The sequence below is a fragment of the Falco punctatus genome (genome assembly GCF_963210335.1).
Source record: "Falco punctatus genome assembly, chromosome: 12".
Classification (NCBI taxonomy): domain Eukaryota; kingdom Metazoa; phylum Chordata; class Aves; order Falconiformes; family Falconidae; genus Falco; species Falco punctatus.
Window position 1 is genome coordinate 17,816,787 of NC_137592.1, and position 16,711 is coordinate 17,833,497.

Consider the following 16,711-nt stretch of genomic DNA (forward strand, 5'->3'; position numbering starts at 1 on the left):
TAGGCCATACTACTAGTATTGAAAGATTCCATGAAAGTAACCTTTCCACAGAGCAACAGAGTTACAAGTACAAGATCTCAGTACAAAACAATAAAGCAAAAGTAAATTTCTTTTGCAACGTTAATGTTTTACACCCATTTCTTTTTTCCCCGTTATGTTCCTAGGAAGTCTACAAAATGCAAGACAGTAAAATCTACTATAATTGCTTTAGAATAAGGCCTCAACAGAGCAAACGAAAGATAAAGCTGCTGGCGTAAGGGCTATACAATTTTTAGAAGTGCCTCACTTAACACGTTAGGTCATTCAGGCCTCGGGAGGCATACCTGCATTCCCAATGAAACCCACAATGCTGTATTCCTGGACACAGGTGGCAAAGGGGCTGCATGCTAACAATTTCAACTCACTAAAAATACAAAAAGGACATGGACGCTTATCTTGAAATGTCATGCTTAATGGTACTCAATTTTATACATCACTATTATTCCTCAGTTCTGTTCAGAAACGTGAACGCTACGTGCCGCCGCTCACACCAGCACTGCCGGCCAGCTGACACAGCCTGCTGGACAAGTGGCCTGGTGGCTCCAGGAGGGAGCAGTTGCTTTGGGAACCATCCTTCACTAACGGAAAAGTTTATTGAATTTGGAGGACTGTCTCAAACCTCTCAACCTTGTGTTACACTAAAACTCGAGTCACTGGTAAAGTATTTAACATTCAATCTAGCAATTTTAAATTAGTATAAATCAACATGCAACAGATGTGAGGTTTCCCAGATCTCTTGTGGCAGTGCTAAGGTTGACAAAATACAAATTACTTTGGAACTGGCCCTAAGGCCATCCCCGTTTTACAAAGGAGCACTGCTAGCAGTTACTGTAGCTGAAACAGAAAATTTAATTCCACCAAAATCCACAAAGCGAATTCATCAATTAGTAGATTTTCTAAGAAAAAGTTATACTGATGTTCCTAAAACAATCTCTTTTCAAATAAAGATTTCTATCTACTTCAAACTGGCATAAGTAAAGTAGTAAGCACTCTTCAGAGATTACAGAAGCCAAGAGCAGCAGTATCTTAACACTATATTCCCATTTACAGTAAATTCAGAGACGTTCAAAGCCATGAAGTTTGTGTGAGTGTAGCTTTCAAGTATTCTGAGCATACAAATGATGAAACTACAAAGAGAGCTAGGAAAACCACTTACGCACTATGAATTAAATAAAGACAATAGTTACAACTTGTTTGTAATCCTGAAATACCCCACATATTAATAGATTACTGTGAAAACCTAGACCATGCTTTCCAGAAGTGTCACAAGATCTAGCCAGAACCTTCCTCCTGTGACTTCCTAGGAGGAATATACAAAGCTAAGGCTGTGCTCTGTCCTAAAGACAATACACTTGTTTCACTCTCCTAGTGTTGCCCAATTTAAAAGTTAGTTGATATGGTAAATTATGTTCAAAATATTAACTCTTAAAAATGTATAAGCTTCACAAAAGCTGATAATGCATAATGCATGACCCTTTACAAAACAGGTGTAGTACACTTATTTCAAAAACAAGACTTTACAAGATTCTTTGTTTTGGTGTTTCTATATGATGACAGCTTTAAAACATTGAAAGATAACAAGGACAAAACACTGAAGGAAAACAAAACCAGACAAAGCTTACAAGTCAAAAAACCCAGTAACCTGAAAGAGGGAAAGAGGCAAAAGTAACCACAGTCTCTGCTCCTTGCACACTGTTTAGTTCAGTGCTAGCACCAGCACAGGCAAGCAGGCTAGCACATTCAGTGACACTGGTAGGCATCACCTTGGATCATGGAGGCAGAAGTAAAAGGAATTAAGGGAGTCTACACTTCTATTTGGGTTGTTCTTTACTTTAAAAAAGACTCACTTAGCAGTGAGGAGAGACTCGATTATCAGAGACATCTGCTTCCACTAAGGTATGCTCGCTGAAGAGGTTAACGTCTTACTTGCACATTGCCAAATGCCTGCTATAGGCTGCTGCTCCTCGGGATGCACTAACAAAGCTGCTCACATAAGCTCTCCTCAACCTTATTCAGTCAAAATGAATAAGGTTGGCAAACACCTACCACTGAAAGCAACCCACTTGAGGAAGGAAGAAAGGGCAATACTAAGGATTACAAAGCAATTTCCTCCCTTCCATTACACATTCCAGAAATAATGAATTACTGCTGTAATACCAGAGACAACATTTCTTAAAAAACAAGGAATATGTTGGCTTAAGTAGAACCACACATTTTTCTACACATACACACACGCAAAAATGTGCTCACTGCAGACAGCTTGAAAAACTGATTTGGAGGGCCAGGAGGAAGAGGTGGCTGCTATTTTTTTTTTTTTTTTTTAACTAGAAAAGGTAAAGGGGCCAAGTGTCTCAAGTGTTCATGAAAGCCTTATTAGGGCAAAGCACTACTGTTTTTTTTTCCTAGCAGGCTCTGATAATTTGGAAGCACAGTTGCGTTGAAAGATGAATCTGAAGGTCTGAACCCCCAAATCAAAACTCAAACCTGCCAAGAAGAGGTAAAAGATACTGAGCCATCGTTCCAACAGCACACAAAATTGGCGTTAAGTCAGCACTGCAACCAAAAAAAATGGCATCAGCCTCTTCCTGGCCACCTGTGCTGGTGCAGGAGGTGGTCTGTACACCATATGGCTGCTCAGTCAACCAGCTCAAGGAACTGATCCAGACTAAAATGAATTCTCAGAAAAAGTCTCGATCATTTACTCCATCTGGTTTATGACTCCTGTACAAACATTCATGTTAACACAAGGGAGGAGCAGATGAGGAGGGAGGAAGCAGCACCCAGGGCAAGAGTATTTCCTTCCACGGCAGCACTGGTTAGTTCTGCTCACGATATAAAGACCTTAGATGGCTACTTTGAAGAGAAACCTCAATCTGAAGCCTATATATTAACGAGCTGTGGAGCTCTGGCTGCAAAGAGAGAGATTAGGACTTTATATAAGCTACTGCTTTGAACGTTCATGTTGCAACTTCAGCCACTGAAATTGTTTACCTCAAAAATAAAACGCTGAGTTGGCTTGATGCATCCTGCTAAAATACAGGGACAGCTAAAAATTTCAAGGACTTAAGCCCGCAGACTGTCAAGTCAAAACCAGTAGTATTTTGCCATTGTTCCAACCTGAAAGTAAGTAGCAATCTCCTCCTCCTCAGTACAGATTCACAGTGAGCAAAAAACAGTTTTAGCTTTGATATCTGATGTTCTGCCAGTTTCTTTCCAAGCAACTACACATTGGTAACTTCAGTTCAACGATACCATTCCAAGATATTTCGAACAGTGGGACACATCCTTTTAGCCCCTTACTAGGTTTTGGGCTTCAAAAGAGGACAATGTCAGGACATGTGCTCACATGTTAGATTAGAAAATACTGTACAGTTGCATCCATTTAGTTTCTTTTCAGAAAATTTAAAATCCCTGAAACAGAAAAATAATCAATGGAAGAACAGAACGTGAACTACAGTGAACCAAAAATAAAGAGACAGCTGTTTCTGAAGTACTCTTTTCCCTGTACTTACACAAGTCTAGTGGATAACAATACAACCATCATGAAAAAAGCTACTATTTCTAATTATGTAAGCACCACAGAACTACACACAGCAAGTATAAGTTTCAGATATTAATACAGAAATAATGCTACACACATTACTGAGAACTCCACATACTGGTAGGTATGTATGGTAGAAGCTCTGCAAATTCAAGACAATGATGTATATTAAATAATTCCAACTAAAGACACACTCAAATCATTTAGGCAGTATCCTGATGGCCACTCATTATAACCTGTAAACCCACACAAGCAGCATTAAACAGAAGCAATTTCCTTAACATTACCTCCACACACCCTACGTAGGCAACTTATAACTTCACCTTAACATTTAAAAAAGTAAAAGAAAAAGCATTAAGTTAGCAAAGTAAGGTATCCGTGATGGAAAAGAACTCTTGGCGACTCGCTGAAATCATGTTTTCTGTATTGCTATGTTTAACTCTCCTCAAACAGAAGCTGCCGATATACTTTTTTTTAAATTCATGTGGGCAGAATAAATGGTTCCAGTCAGTGTTCCAGTTAAGTACAGCAGCCCTCGTGATGACCTCTGCAAAAGCCAGAAGTACTCTGAAAAAAAGTTACGGAGCTCTTCCCTAACAGGGCAGAATTTGTTTCTACTTTTAAGAACACTAACAAAGCATATCCTTCGCTATCAAGTTCTAAAACATCAATAGGTTTCAAATTGATATAATGGTTATTCATATGTAATTCCTGGGAGTTCCAAGTTAAGGAAAAACATACCTTAATAGCTACGCCTCACTAAAAGCAAAGGAAATTGGAAGCAAAGTTGAAAAGACGAGTCAATCATATCCCACATCCTTGACTAACTCAGTAGAAACATCCAATTTAAGATATTTTGTAAACAGAGCATTTCATTCAGTTGCAAATTGGCTATTTTGCAAACAGATAGTTTCTCTGTTCTGGGATCAATTTATACCGTTTTAAGAGTCTTATTTCTTCTCACTACATTTTTCAAAACCTCAGCAGCCTGCCTAATGCTTCTCCCTCACCACTGTACCCCTGCCCCCCACCAGTTTACAAGCATCACTTTTACACAGAGAGCTCTTCTCATGCACCCAGCTACTTCCCATGTTTCCTTTCTATCTGACCAAACAAAAGATCATATTCTCTAATACAAACTAGCTAGCTGCAACTGCTTAAAATTGATATATAAAGTTCTACTTGTCCTTCTCTAGCGATATATCTACAATGACGACTACATAGGAAAACGCAGTATTGTTATTCATAGAATTTGCAAGACATATAAACAAAGCCACCCTTCCTTCCAATTTGAGTGAAATGGAACCCAAAAGTTCAAAAGTTTCTCAAACCACAACTGAGAAGAGTGACAGCCTAAGCTGTCACTTCTTAGGAACTACATTAAGGGAGTCAGTGTTAACCTGAAGACTAAATATTGCTACATGCACTTAAAAAAACCTCCAACAAACAAAACCTCTTGCTAAGTTGCTCAGTTCATTAATTTGCCATTTCTGATTAAAATTAAAAACTCACTGAGGTTTTATGGACACCATCTGCATTTTTTGTTCATTGCTAACATTACTGGAGCAAAGCCCTTCATAGAAGCAGGGTCATATGCACATGTAAAAGACAACACAACTCATGAAAATTCCCCAACTAAAAATGATCTTGTCTTTGCAGCATTGTAAGTGACTTTAAATGTTTAAAAATATGAAACATTTCATTGTAATTCACAGTTCAACTATATTAATGGATGACCTATAAATTGGTCTAACTCCCTTGTGCCACTGCAATACTTAAGAGAGGTTAAACTTTAAGCTACTGAGAAGAGAATTGCTGGACCAGCCTGGTGTTTTATCCAGCTACAGCTATGCTCTACATCAAGCAGAAGGTGGCCTGGGACGGACAGTTCTGATAGCATCCACAAACTTATAAGGTGACCTTCATAATGACTTAACTACCAGCTTACATTCTTTCATGCCTGAAATTTAACAAGTAAATTCTATCACTACAGCACCACTGGCAACCTTAGATCAGTTTCCGTATAAAATGTGTTTTCATAAAATAGAAGCATATTTGAATAACTGCAGAATGACACCAGGGTAGATTTAACCTGCAAAGTATTTGGCAAGCAAGGGGTTAAAATCCTGCCTAAGACTACCCCACAGCTGCTGTCAGCAGTCAGGCTTGTCAAGAGAAGCTCTGGGCTGTCTTGACAAGACTAATTGGCAGCAAGCACCTGGCTCCCTAGGCTGGGCCGGGGTAGGTAGAAGAATATAAACCCTGCAAAGAAGGAGGAGAAGAAGCTGGAAGGCTGCCAGTAGGTCTAGCCTGTTTCATGTTTTCACTTTGATCCGCAGGCAACTTTATCCTAGACTATACCCAGTTAAGAGCTATCAGAAACATTTTTCTGCAACTTTCCAGCTGAAAGGAATTCATGCTTTATGGTTCTGTACCTGCAACCTCTGCCACAGAGCACCCACCGAGCCTTGCTGTGCTGGGTCATGCTGCGGCACAGCCAACTGCAACATCAACGCTATTACTAAACTGCAGTGGAATTAAAATGTTGGTTTTCAAATGCCACCAAAAATTACCTTAAAGTTGTTATTATAACTTCAAAATGATGGACTAGTATGCCAGAAAATCAAAACTAAGAGCATCCTGGATATTCTGTATATTGGACATATAAAGCATGTGCAGTGACAGCTTATGACACATAGCAAATTACAGTGCATCTTTAAAGAAATAATTAAAAAAAAAAACCAACTAAAACACACCCCTAACATTCTGGAAACTAGCTAAAAGTAGGCTGCATGAACAACTTCAAATAGGTCTTCCAGACCCTTAGAACATATTTTGGCCTCTAATAGGAATCATCATTTCAGCAAATTTGAAGCTTTCTCAAATTCTGCCCTTTGTTTTATTGCAATATTAAAAGTCAAGTAAAAAAAACCCAAAACAATTACAGCATTAGCCTTACAGTTTCTCCCTCTGAGGCAGGAAGATTTTTCTTAGGAGTAAGGGAAAAAAACCCCACATACCCATTTGTTAGCTTTGCAGTGTTTTATATTATTGAACCAACAAGTGTCTAATTATATACACACACACAAATTAATATAAATAAAATATATACACGACATCAATATACTTCAGATTTATTTTATTTTTTGTGCAAGACAGTTTAAATATAAATACTGAAAAGTCAGAACTAAATTTCTTCAAAGCAAAGTCCTCAGCAGTGACTTTATCTGTGTCTCTGCCAAGTTTCACGTTTTAGGCATTTTACTTTTAGCTTGCTAGTCAAGAATTCCAACAATGTACAGCCGCACGAATATTTCCATAACTTGGAGATTCAGAAGCATTAAAAGTCAGTCAGTACTTGTACATAGTCTCCGTATGAAAGACATTTGAATCAATAAGCGCTAATGCAGAATTATGGTGTTTGTGAAAACAAGAGATTGTAATGGAACCACTTGACAGTCAAAGCACTGGTATCACCAGAACAAACCCACCCTAAGAGCCATGGTATGCCACTCTGTTTTTAACTGAACATGTTATATAAACAATTGCACCATTTCTTTAACTTGCGGTGATGTTGAACAGTACTAATATCATGATCCATTATCAATCATTAAAAAGAAAAAGCTCACAGTAATGAGATTATAAATGATCAAGTTTACAGTTACCGCTCTAACAATAATAAAAAAATGTTTCTTAAAGTGACCGGACAGTAAAGGATCCAGCTCTTTGTAATACCTGCTCTCTTTTTGTGTCCTGCAACTTTACATAAAGACTAATAAGTAAATTTAAAGGGTCTCTTGGTTTCTGCTCATAAGCAAGGAGACTTCTGTGTGGTTTTTTGTTTTTGTTTTTTAAAAAGTAGTAACACTTTTCTTGTGCCACGCAAAACAGGAATGCTTGTGATCCAAAACATAGCATCAGGGCATACCATAAAAGCTCCAAGCAAAAATCTCTTCACATTTGTAAAAATAAGACTATGACTATATGCACAGGATATGTATTAAAAAGACTGGACAACCACTGATAAGAAAATTAGGTCTGTCTTTCCTTTTCAAGAGCATCTACTGCCTCAGTCCAGTACAACTGCGGTTTATGTTACTATCTTACCTCTAGGGAGCTGGATCCTATTGCATAGGAAGCTGCAAAGGAAGCAATACTTTTTGTCAAGATGTGGCTACATCTTTCTTCTTGGCCTTACATAATGCAATCAGTTACATCAAAACTATTTGATTGAAATGCTTATTCTAGCAAAGAAGCATCTGTGTATGTTGAGTAAGTGAGCCCCCACAGGATAAGAATTTTCTGAGGAAAAAATGTACGTGCTTGGTTAGCTCCTAAAGTCTTCTGAAAATATACAAACGCTTTGCCTTGTGACGCCCTCTATCTAGTCCTAAAGCTGACTCCAGTTTTCACTAAGGATTGTCGTACCACGACCTGGTCATAGATCAATAACCCACTGGTTAGCTTATGTGCATTCCTATTAATCAACAGGAAAATGGCTTATCTGAAAAAGGCAACTCACTAACCTGTGACACCACTGTAATACCCCCCACACAACAGCTCATTCAGTACTGAAAAGTTGCTAAATGTCTATGGGCTCCTATCTGGTAGGGGTAAGTATAAGGAATATATAGGTGTATGCAGGAACTCCACGAAGATGCAACAAAGGAACGCACTAGAAAAATTAATCTTTACCACAGCACTACCAGCTGCATGAGACTAATAAAACAAATAGTCCTCTTTTGCCCTTGATCAGAACTACGGAACCAAAGAGTCAGTTGCATGAACGGTTTAAGAGACTGCATTTCATGCAGAGTTTGCAGCACCACATGAAACTGAGTAAACCTGAATCAGGCGATTATTACTGGATGATTAACGTTTCAGAGAGCAGGTATTTAAAAAAACCCACCAAAACCCAGTAACAACAACAAAACCCAACATAAGATGAACTACATAAAACCAAACACAATGGAGACAAAGTGAGTGAGTGATGCTATTTCATCATATCAGCTTCAGATGATAATTTACCATCCCCTGCACAAAAGGAACAGAATAGCACAGGTCTTTCTAGGGTGTCTCTCATTAACAGATTTTAGCCATAGCCAGGGCATCCGAAGGGTGATAGCCCATGATAACTAACCTACCATTGCTTTGCTGCTATTAAAAGGGATATTCCTGCTTCCCTTGCATCCCTTTGCATCAGTTCCAACACTCATCTAACCTCTATTTTCCACTATAAGCTAATTAATGGAACCACCAAACAGCACTTCAGCTAGGAAAAAGAAGCCAGAAGAGGCAGGGACAGCACGAGAGTAGGAGAAGAGAGAAAGGGAGAAGAACCACATCTACCAGCAGCAGCAAGCTGTTAACACTGGTTTAGCCATTTCTGTGAAACCTCATTCTTTAATGTCAAACCAGATCTCCTTATACGAGGAAAGACATTTTATTAAATGAAAGATCAGATGAAAGTCATACTTGTGCAGCAAAATGATGAAATGAAGCCTTGAGACCAAGATTCATCTAGAAAAATACTGTACATTTTCAAAGATCCAGGATTTTATAATTTATTACCATCACCTAACGCCTCCCGTTATTAGACCATGTTCAGTGGCTTTCTGATTTGGTCTGAATTTTACAGGCTGGGTAGCTACCTAACACAGTTCTTCAAAGTTGAAGTTATTGTAGGAATACTGTCCAAAAAAGTTACATTCCAGCTGTCTTTAAAAAAAAAACAAAACCAAACACCATCAACAAAACCTTCTCATCCTAAAAATTCAGGAAGTGTGGACTTGGCTCAGTTTGGAACTCCTGAAGAAAAAAACCTTTCGGTTCATTGTCTCAGTAGTCCTTCCAGATTTTATCTGTTAAGGCCTCTAAAAAAAAAAAATATCAGATTGAGCTTTTCTGGATGACTGTCACAGCAATCAGTACTGACCAAATGTGTATACCCTACTCATACAAAGTGATTGAGTACATTCCCTACAACCCACAATTACACATTAATATGACAAGTGGCATCCTTGTTATGCTTAGAAGTAACATATCTGTTCACATACAGAAGAAGCCAAGCTTTAGCCCACTACGGATACCTCACCTTCTCTGCAAAAAGTCTTAACAAGGTCAGTCAAGAATACAGATTCTGGAGGTACTGTGGAGATGATGGGACAGAAAAGGAGAAGGGAGCTGACATGCATCAGACTGTCTCACTGAGATTTCCCACCTGGCTTTGTGCCGTAAGATCCCCACCTCAACCCCCTAATTAACCGGGGACAATTCTGGTTCCCAGCTTACTGCAGTCCAGAGACATACTTCAAAGAAAAATCCTGCTGAGTACACAGAGTGCAAACAGGCTCCTGGGAATTCCACAAAGAAATGTTGTCACATCCAGATGACAATTTTTTCAAAACCAGAATTGCCTCCATTTTGGCAGATTTTCATGTAAAATTAAAACATTACAGCTCAGCCAGAGGCCACCCACTGACAAATTTCAAGTAGATGTTCCAGTTCAGAGGTGCACTACAATATTTCAAAGAGACTGCCATAAAAAAATGGCACAGACAATTATTCTAGTTTTGTTTCAGAAAACAGATGAAAAATTTTGGCTGAAAGCTTTAAACAAAATTAAACTTAAGGCAAAGAGAAGGCTTAAAGTATTTCAGTCCAAAAGATTAGAGTTCAGCAAAGTTATAAACAACTGAATACAGCATCTCTTAAAAATTTTCTAACACTTCCTATTATCTATGGATGTAAGGGATGAAGGAAGACACCAGTGGTAACAATGACTCATGTGTGAACTCCCATTCTCACTTACGCAGCAATGCACTTTTTTTTACAGCTGCGCAACAAAATAGGACACTTTGTCAATGATACAGAATCACAACTATTCAGATTGTCCATTACGAGGCTGCACACTGATGGGTGAACAACTAGATGCTCTCAGAGCTATTTGTATAATGGCCAATGTCAGGTTCAGTGAAATGACAGCGCAAACAAATAAAATGCAAAACTATCTGCCTTTCTAAAAATTCTAACTATTTGATTACTCATTGAGACCGGGTAACACTAACAGTCTATGCCATCCTGTTTTCTCCAGAAAACATTGCATGAAAGGCAAATCAAAGTGACCTTTGCAAGCCTCAAGAGATGTTACACTCAACCGGAAGGCTTCACAGCCTTGATCTTGTACATTATACTCCATCTGAAGAGTACCGAGTGGAGGCAGTGAACAAGAAAGTGAAGCAACATGGACATAAAGACAATATTCTCTTAAGTTACTACTGAAAATCGAGGACTTTTAGGTCCCTGGTAAGCAGGAGCTAGAGTCCACAAAGACTAGGTAAGACCCCTCAAAGAGTCTGAAGAGAAGCACCACCTCAACAGTAAGAGAACACAATGAGCAGGAGAGATTTTATTCACTCTTCTGACTCTCCTCCAAGCAGTCCTGGACATTCTGTTTAACCTCAAATCATATATAAATAAAAACAGAAACAGCCATGGCTGCTAACTCTTTACATCACGTTACCATTGTTCAACTCCCACTACGGGAAATTTAAAGCTATCTCAGGTATCACGAGAGGAGCACTACACGCAGCTAGCCTAAAACTGGAGTGCCTGTGAATACAGCTACGCCTGCTCCAAAGTCATACCTTTGTCTGAACACTGGCTGCTTGTTGTTGGGGTTTTGTTTGTTTTATAGAACAGACTATTACATTTGAAAGGGGCGATCGTCTCGTACAACTGCCTGACCAATTCAGGGCTGACCAAAAGTTAAAGCATGTTATTAAAGGCATTGTCCAAATGCCTCTTACACGCTGACAGGCTTGGCGCATTAACTACCTCTCTAGGAAGCCTCTTCCAGTGTTTGACCACTCTCTCGGGAAAGAAATGCTTCCTAACGTCCAGTCTAAACCTCCCCGGCACAGCTCTGAACAATTCCCACACATCCTATCACTGGACCCCAAGGAACAGAGATCAGCAGCTCCCCTCCACTTGCCTTCCTCAGGAAGCTGTAGAGAGCAACGGGGTTGCCCCTCAGCCTTTTTTTCTCCAAACTAGACAGGCCCAAACTCCTTAGCTGCTCCCCATAGGACATGCCTTCCAGCCCTTTCACCAGCTTTGTTGTCCTCCTCAGGACACACTGAAGGACTCTAATGTGTTCCCCCAACAACAGACTTCCATGGCCATATGTCCTTGCTACCTCTCGAGAGGGAAGGAAGATGCAAATGCTGCAATTATTCTTTTTACAGCACCACCTGGTTGGCACCACATCGCAGCCCAGGATTGCACACAACTGTTTCCACCACCAGCAGTGGTTGTGCTACTACTGACACGCTGTAAGCTTCAGCTCTGCAGAGTCCAGACACACAGAACTTGATTTCACCTCAGTCTACCATACACTCCTTTGCTGCTGCTCCTCACCAAGAGGCTCCAGTCTATCTTTCTTCCGTGCACTCCCGTATGACAACCGAAGTACATGAATACAGTTTACTCCTATGTATTTAATTCCTGCACATATAGAATAGGTATGCTTGCAAAGCCTTCTGAGTAGCAATTTTCTGCGTGCATTTTTTTGAGCCCCAGGCTTAGCTCCTGCATAGAGGCATTTAACTGCCTATGCTGCCTTGAACGTTGGAAGTACAATCACTTCCCATTAGAGCTAAATACATGGTTCAACTCCAAAATTAGTAAAAAGATTATGAAATACACATGCAAAGCTAAATGAGTAGAAAACAAGAATCAGAAGCACTGGATTCATCTATGCTTAAGGGATTTGCAAACACTGCTGTATCAGTAGGCTTATCTAGTATGATTTTTGTAACAGAGAGGTAGCTTTGTACATTGACTTTTTTCCTCCCCATTTGGCTTCCATCGCTGTCCCAAATCAAAGACTAGAATTTTTGCCAATGTAGCTGTACTGTAACACCACCATAACTCCAGCTGTATGCAAACCATGAGGGTTTCTGACAGCACAGTAACGACAGCTAAGATTACTTTTCCATGCTAATAACAAACTCAGTTACATTTCCAAAGTGTTTCCCTCTAGATCATTCCTTATACCAGTACTATGGTGTTTTTATAAAAGAAAAGTGCATACTGAGCATTAGAAAAATTTACAGGCATTAATGAAACCACAGAACTAAACAGAAGACACATATCAGCTGAATACTATTACACACTATTCAAGGACTAACATACGCCGTCCTGCTGCCACAGAGCACCACCACTGTTGCCTCCTTGGCCCCTCCAGGATGCTAAAGGAATGTGCATAAACTAGTTACGCAGAAGATAATTAATGCTGTTAGGTATGTCATCCATGATATCAGCATACTTAAACAACTGTTAACTTACTGTCCCCTCTGAATTCAGAGTAAGTTGACAAAAGACAGGGTACCATGCTTTAGAGATGACAACCCCACTGTTGGCAGGAAGCTAGGAGACAGCAGGCTTTAAAAACGCCTTGACATCAACTGGCTTTAAGAGTGAAAATTAAAAAGCTTCCAGAAAACTGCTATTTTACAAGTAAGCTGTACCCCAATAACTTTCTCACTGAATTAAATCAGTTTTATACTTTCTTGAGCAACAGCTCTAAATAGATCTACCAATTACCTAGGTAACAGAGTTTTCAAAACCTTACTAGCACCTACTCCTATGTTTGCCTTTGGCAGAAAAAAAGTTTTTGACTCATTTTTATGTTCAATTAATCCACAGTCACATTCTTCATAGAAAGACTGCTGGAAAACCTCAACTTGCTGGAAACAGTAACTATAATTACTGACCCTCTTCAAATAAGCCAAAATTAAATTGCAAAGTAGATTTTTTGGCATTAGAGCTGTAACTTAATGGTACAAAGAAAAGCAAGTCTGTGAGTAACAGAAAAAACCAAGCCCAATATTTGTGAGAACTCGGAAAATGAGATACAAGCAGTGAGTTCACAGGAAAAAATTGAGAATGGACCTTGAACAAGACTAGCCTCTTTCTAGATTTGTACTGCATAACAAAAAGGGCAGAACTATTTCTTTGCACATCTTTGCTGTATCAAACTTCTGTCAAACAAAGCATTAATGTTAAAAAAAGAGGAATATAGTTTTATCAAATTTCATAGTAATGAACAAGTTGTAAACCACAGCTGTATGGCATTTTATCTCCTTACATAACAATATTCTCTTTTGCCCACAATTTTCAGGTTTGCTTTACTCACTGATCTCTGGGATTGTGAGGAAAGAAAAAAAATAATCTTAATGCCTCTATATTTCTCAGGAAAATAGAAAATGCCAATGCAAGTGTCCCATTAAGAACCTTGTGTGACATTACACCTGTCTGTCAATGAAACTGGCAAAGTACAGGGATGACCTACCATGCGTAGATATACTATTAGTATACCACGTTAGCTTGACTAGCATTGAGATGATTGGCTTATGCTACAAAATTGATTAATCTCTCATATTTGACTGAAGTTTAAAAACTCTTATAGAATTCATGGGCTATGTAGATCTTTTGCAGTCTTTCTTTTACACAGTCATAATAAGGGAAATATTTGCATAACAAAAAAACCAAATTCATAATATTACAATTTTTGAGCCTATAAGGAAGAATTTATAGGACTAACACTAGTCATAGCTTAAGAACTATTTATACAATAAGTCTAACTGCAAATCTTCAGCTTATCTATTGTCATCTATGATGCTCAGGGAGACTATTTTCTACCAAAATAAACCAACTCTATTGATGAAAACAGGGCTGTGTCTGGAGCTTACTACTAACAACGATTTCCAAATATCAGTTAAATATAGACAGCCTCAGAAAGACAACTGAAGATGCATTACTATGCAAATTTTTTCCATTCTTAAAACTGTGATCAAAACTAGTTGCAAAAAAGCCAAACAGCACCCACCATTAAAAAAACCAAATGAACAAAAAAAAAAAAACCCAAAACCAACAAAAACCCCAAACAGTGATAAACAGATGTGAGGAAGAGACAAACCAAAAAATGCACAAAAGATGGGAGATTTCAAACTTTCAGACCACTTAAGAGTTAGCCCCTAGAAGCTGGCTTCTAGACCTAGTTCTGGAAACAAGTTTAATCAACAAAATTCAGTTTTGCTTCAATTACATACATTACTATAAATACAGTGAACAAAATGTTTTTCCAAAACCACATGCCATGCTGGATCTATGTCCAAACCTTAATCTAAAATAGAAGATGACTACTACTTTTTCAGACACAAATTACTGGTCTGGACCTTATGACCCCTAACCTCATTTATTCCGTTCACAATTGTTAGACAAGTATCAAAATAGAAAAATTGTTCAATGCAGCGGTCATCAGTCATCCACATAAGCAACTCTGAGCTATAGATGAGTGTAATTACTTGACAGTTTTGAACTTTAGTCACATTCCTTCTGACAAAAACACTGAAAATTCTTTAACAGATGCTTCACTCCCAAAGGAGTTTGGAAGAATAAAACCAGGTCATATGCATATAAGGACTAACAGTTCTACCAACAAAAACACTAAATCCTCTAACAGATGCTTCAGACCCCAAGGAATTTGGGCGGACAAAACCATATCACTTGCACATGAGAATTGACACTGGTCAACCCAGACTCTCAAGGCAAAGCAGTTTTCTCCCTTCTTACTGCACAACTGTTTCAGCATTTTAAATATTAAAACTTTTGTCAAGATCCCCAGATTTTCCCTTCTGAGTTGGGAAACAGTAGATCAGCAGGTCAATCTGAAAGAGTCCTTGTATTTACTCAAATTTGCTAGGATACAACTCAATGGGCAATAAAAATACCTCCATATATAGACTACCATGTGGATTTACTGAACTTGCAAACATTTTAATTGAGACATGAAAGCACCACAGAAGACCATAAGATAAGCTATATTGGAATTGTCATGCTGGAGGACTAATTGCTAAGTTATCTTTATAATAAAGAGCAAAAAATTATTTTCATCCTCAAAATAAGTGACTAGGAATTAGAAAAAAATCAGTATTTCTAAAATATGTTAAGCTTCCAGAATAAACATAGGTTTTCTTCAAATGTCCATTTCAAACATTCTCTTCTAAAGACAACTAAGTCAAAAGAAACCAACAATCACAATGTCATAATCCAAGATGGAACAGAATGTTGTTAATTGCAAAACAGGCTATAAGATAATGCTACCAGCAAATACTAACAGGCAAATGATGTACTCCTGAAATACAGTAATGACATGTAACATAAGAACAATCCAGACCATCAAAGTGTACACCTAGAAAAAACCTGTCTGGCCAATACATGCTGCTCAGCAAAGAATAAAAAAACAGGTGAAGTATTTATTAACATACCCCCAACACCCTCTCCCAGGGTCAGTACTTTGCATTTCAGGGCCTTAAACACAGAGACAGTACCTCTGCATTCTCCAAGATTATATTATCAGAAATTTTAATCTCAATGTTAATCTAAATTATGTATAATTTGTATTACATCTGTAAGAACAAGAGGTCTTGTTGTCAAATTTCTTGCTTCCATAAATAAGGCATCCGGATCTTAGGGACAATAATTATGAGGAACTTCTTCAGTAGATAAACTACATACATATTTGAAGATAAAGCTGGTCTGATACTGAAACTTTAAATCCAATTTATATCCAAATCTACCCAGCATTGTGACTATCTGTATTAAGGTCTTGACTTACTATTAATAAATAAATAAAAATAAAGCAAAAATCAAAGCTGACCATGTTTGTTGCCAAAGTGGTAAAGAATGTCAAATGCCCAGATGAGTTAAGCCACTGGGGCTGGCGAGAACTTGCAGAAATACCTGGTGAGATCTTGGCAGCAGAAACTTTGCTCGCTGGTTTCAAGAGACTTTTCTTACATTAAAGGTGTGGCTAGATGAGACGGACTCCAGAGAGAACAAGTCACTGCAGTCTGAAGGGACAACGCTACACCATCACCCACCGCCCTGCACCCCCTCGTGTCATCACACCCCAGCCCGCTGTCAGGCCAATGCCAGCACTCGGTGTTGGTCTCCCTCAACAACCATTACCGACTAACCCTGAAGAAAAAGGATAACATCGTGGATTAAACAAACTGGTTGACTGGTTGAAATTGAGAAACTGTGTCAAAGAATCTGGGGACTCCA

The 16,711-nt window shown here is 38.6% G+C and overlaps 1 protein-coding gene across 5 annotated transcripts in view; it reads right to left on the minus strand.

Moving 5' to 3' along the window:
- SOCS5 (suppressor of cytokine signaling 5) overlaps positions 1–16,711 on the minus strand; it is a 92,836-nt gene that overhangs the window by 11,484 nt on the left and 64,641 nt on the right. The window contains exon 2 of one of the 5 annotated variants that reach the window (XM_080408310.1): positions 324–403. The exons of 3 other annotated variants lie outside the window; for them this stretch is intronic. The gene's annotated coding sequence lies outside the window, so the exon portion shown is untranslated. The remainder of the gene's footprint in view (positions 1–323; positions 404–16,711) is intronic. One more of the 5 variants, XM_080408309.1, reaches the window with a different exon arrangement.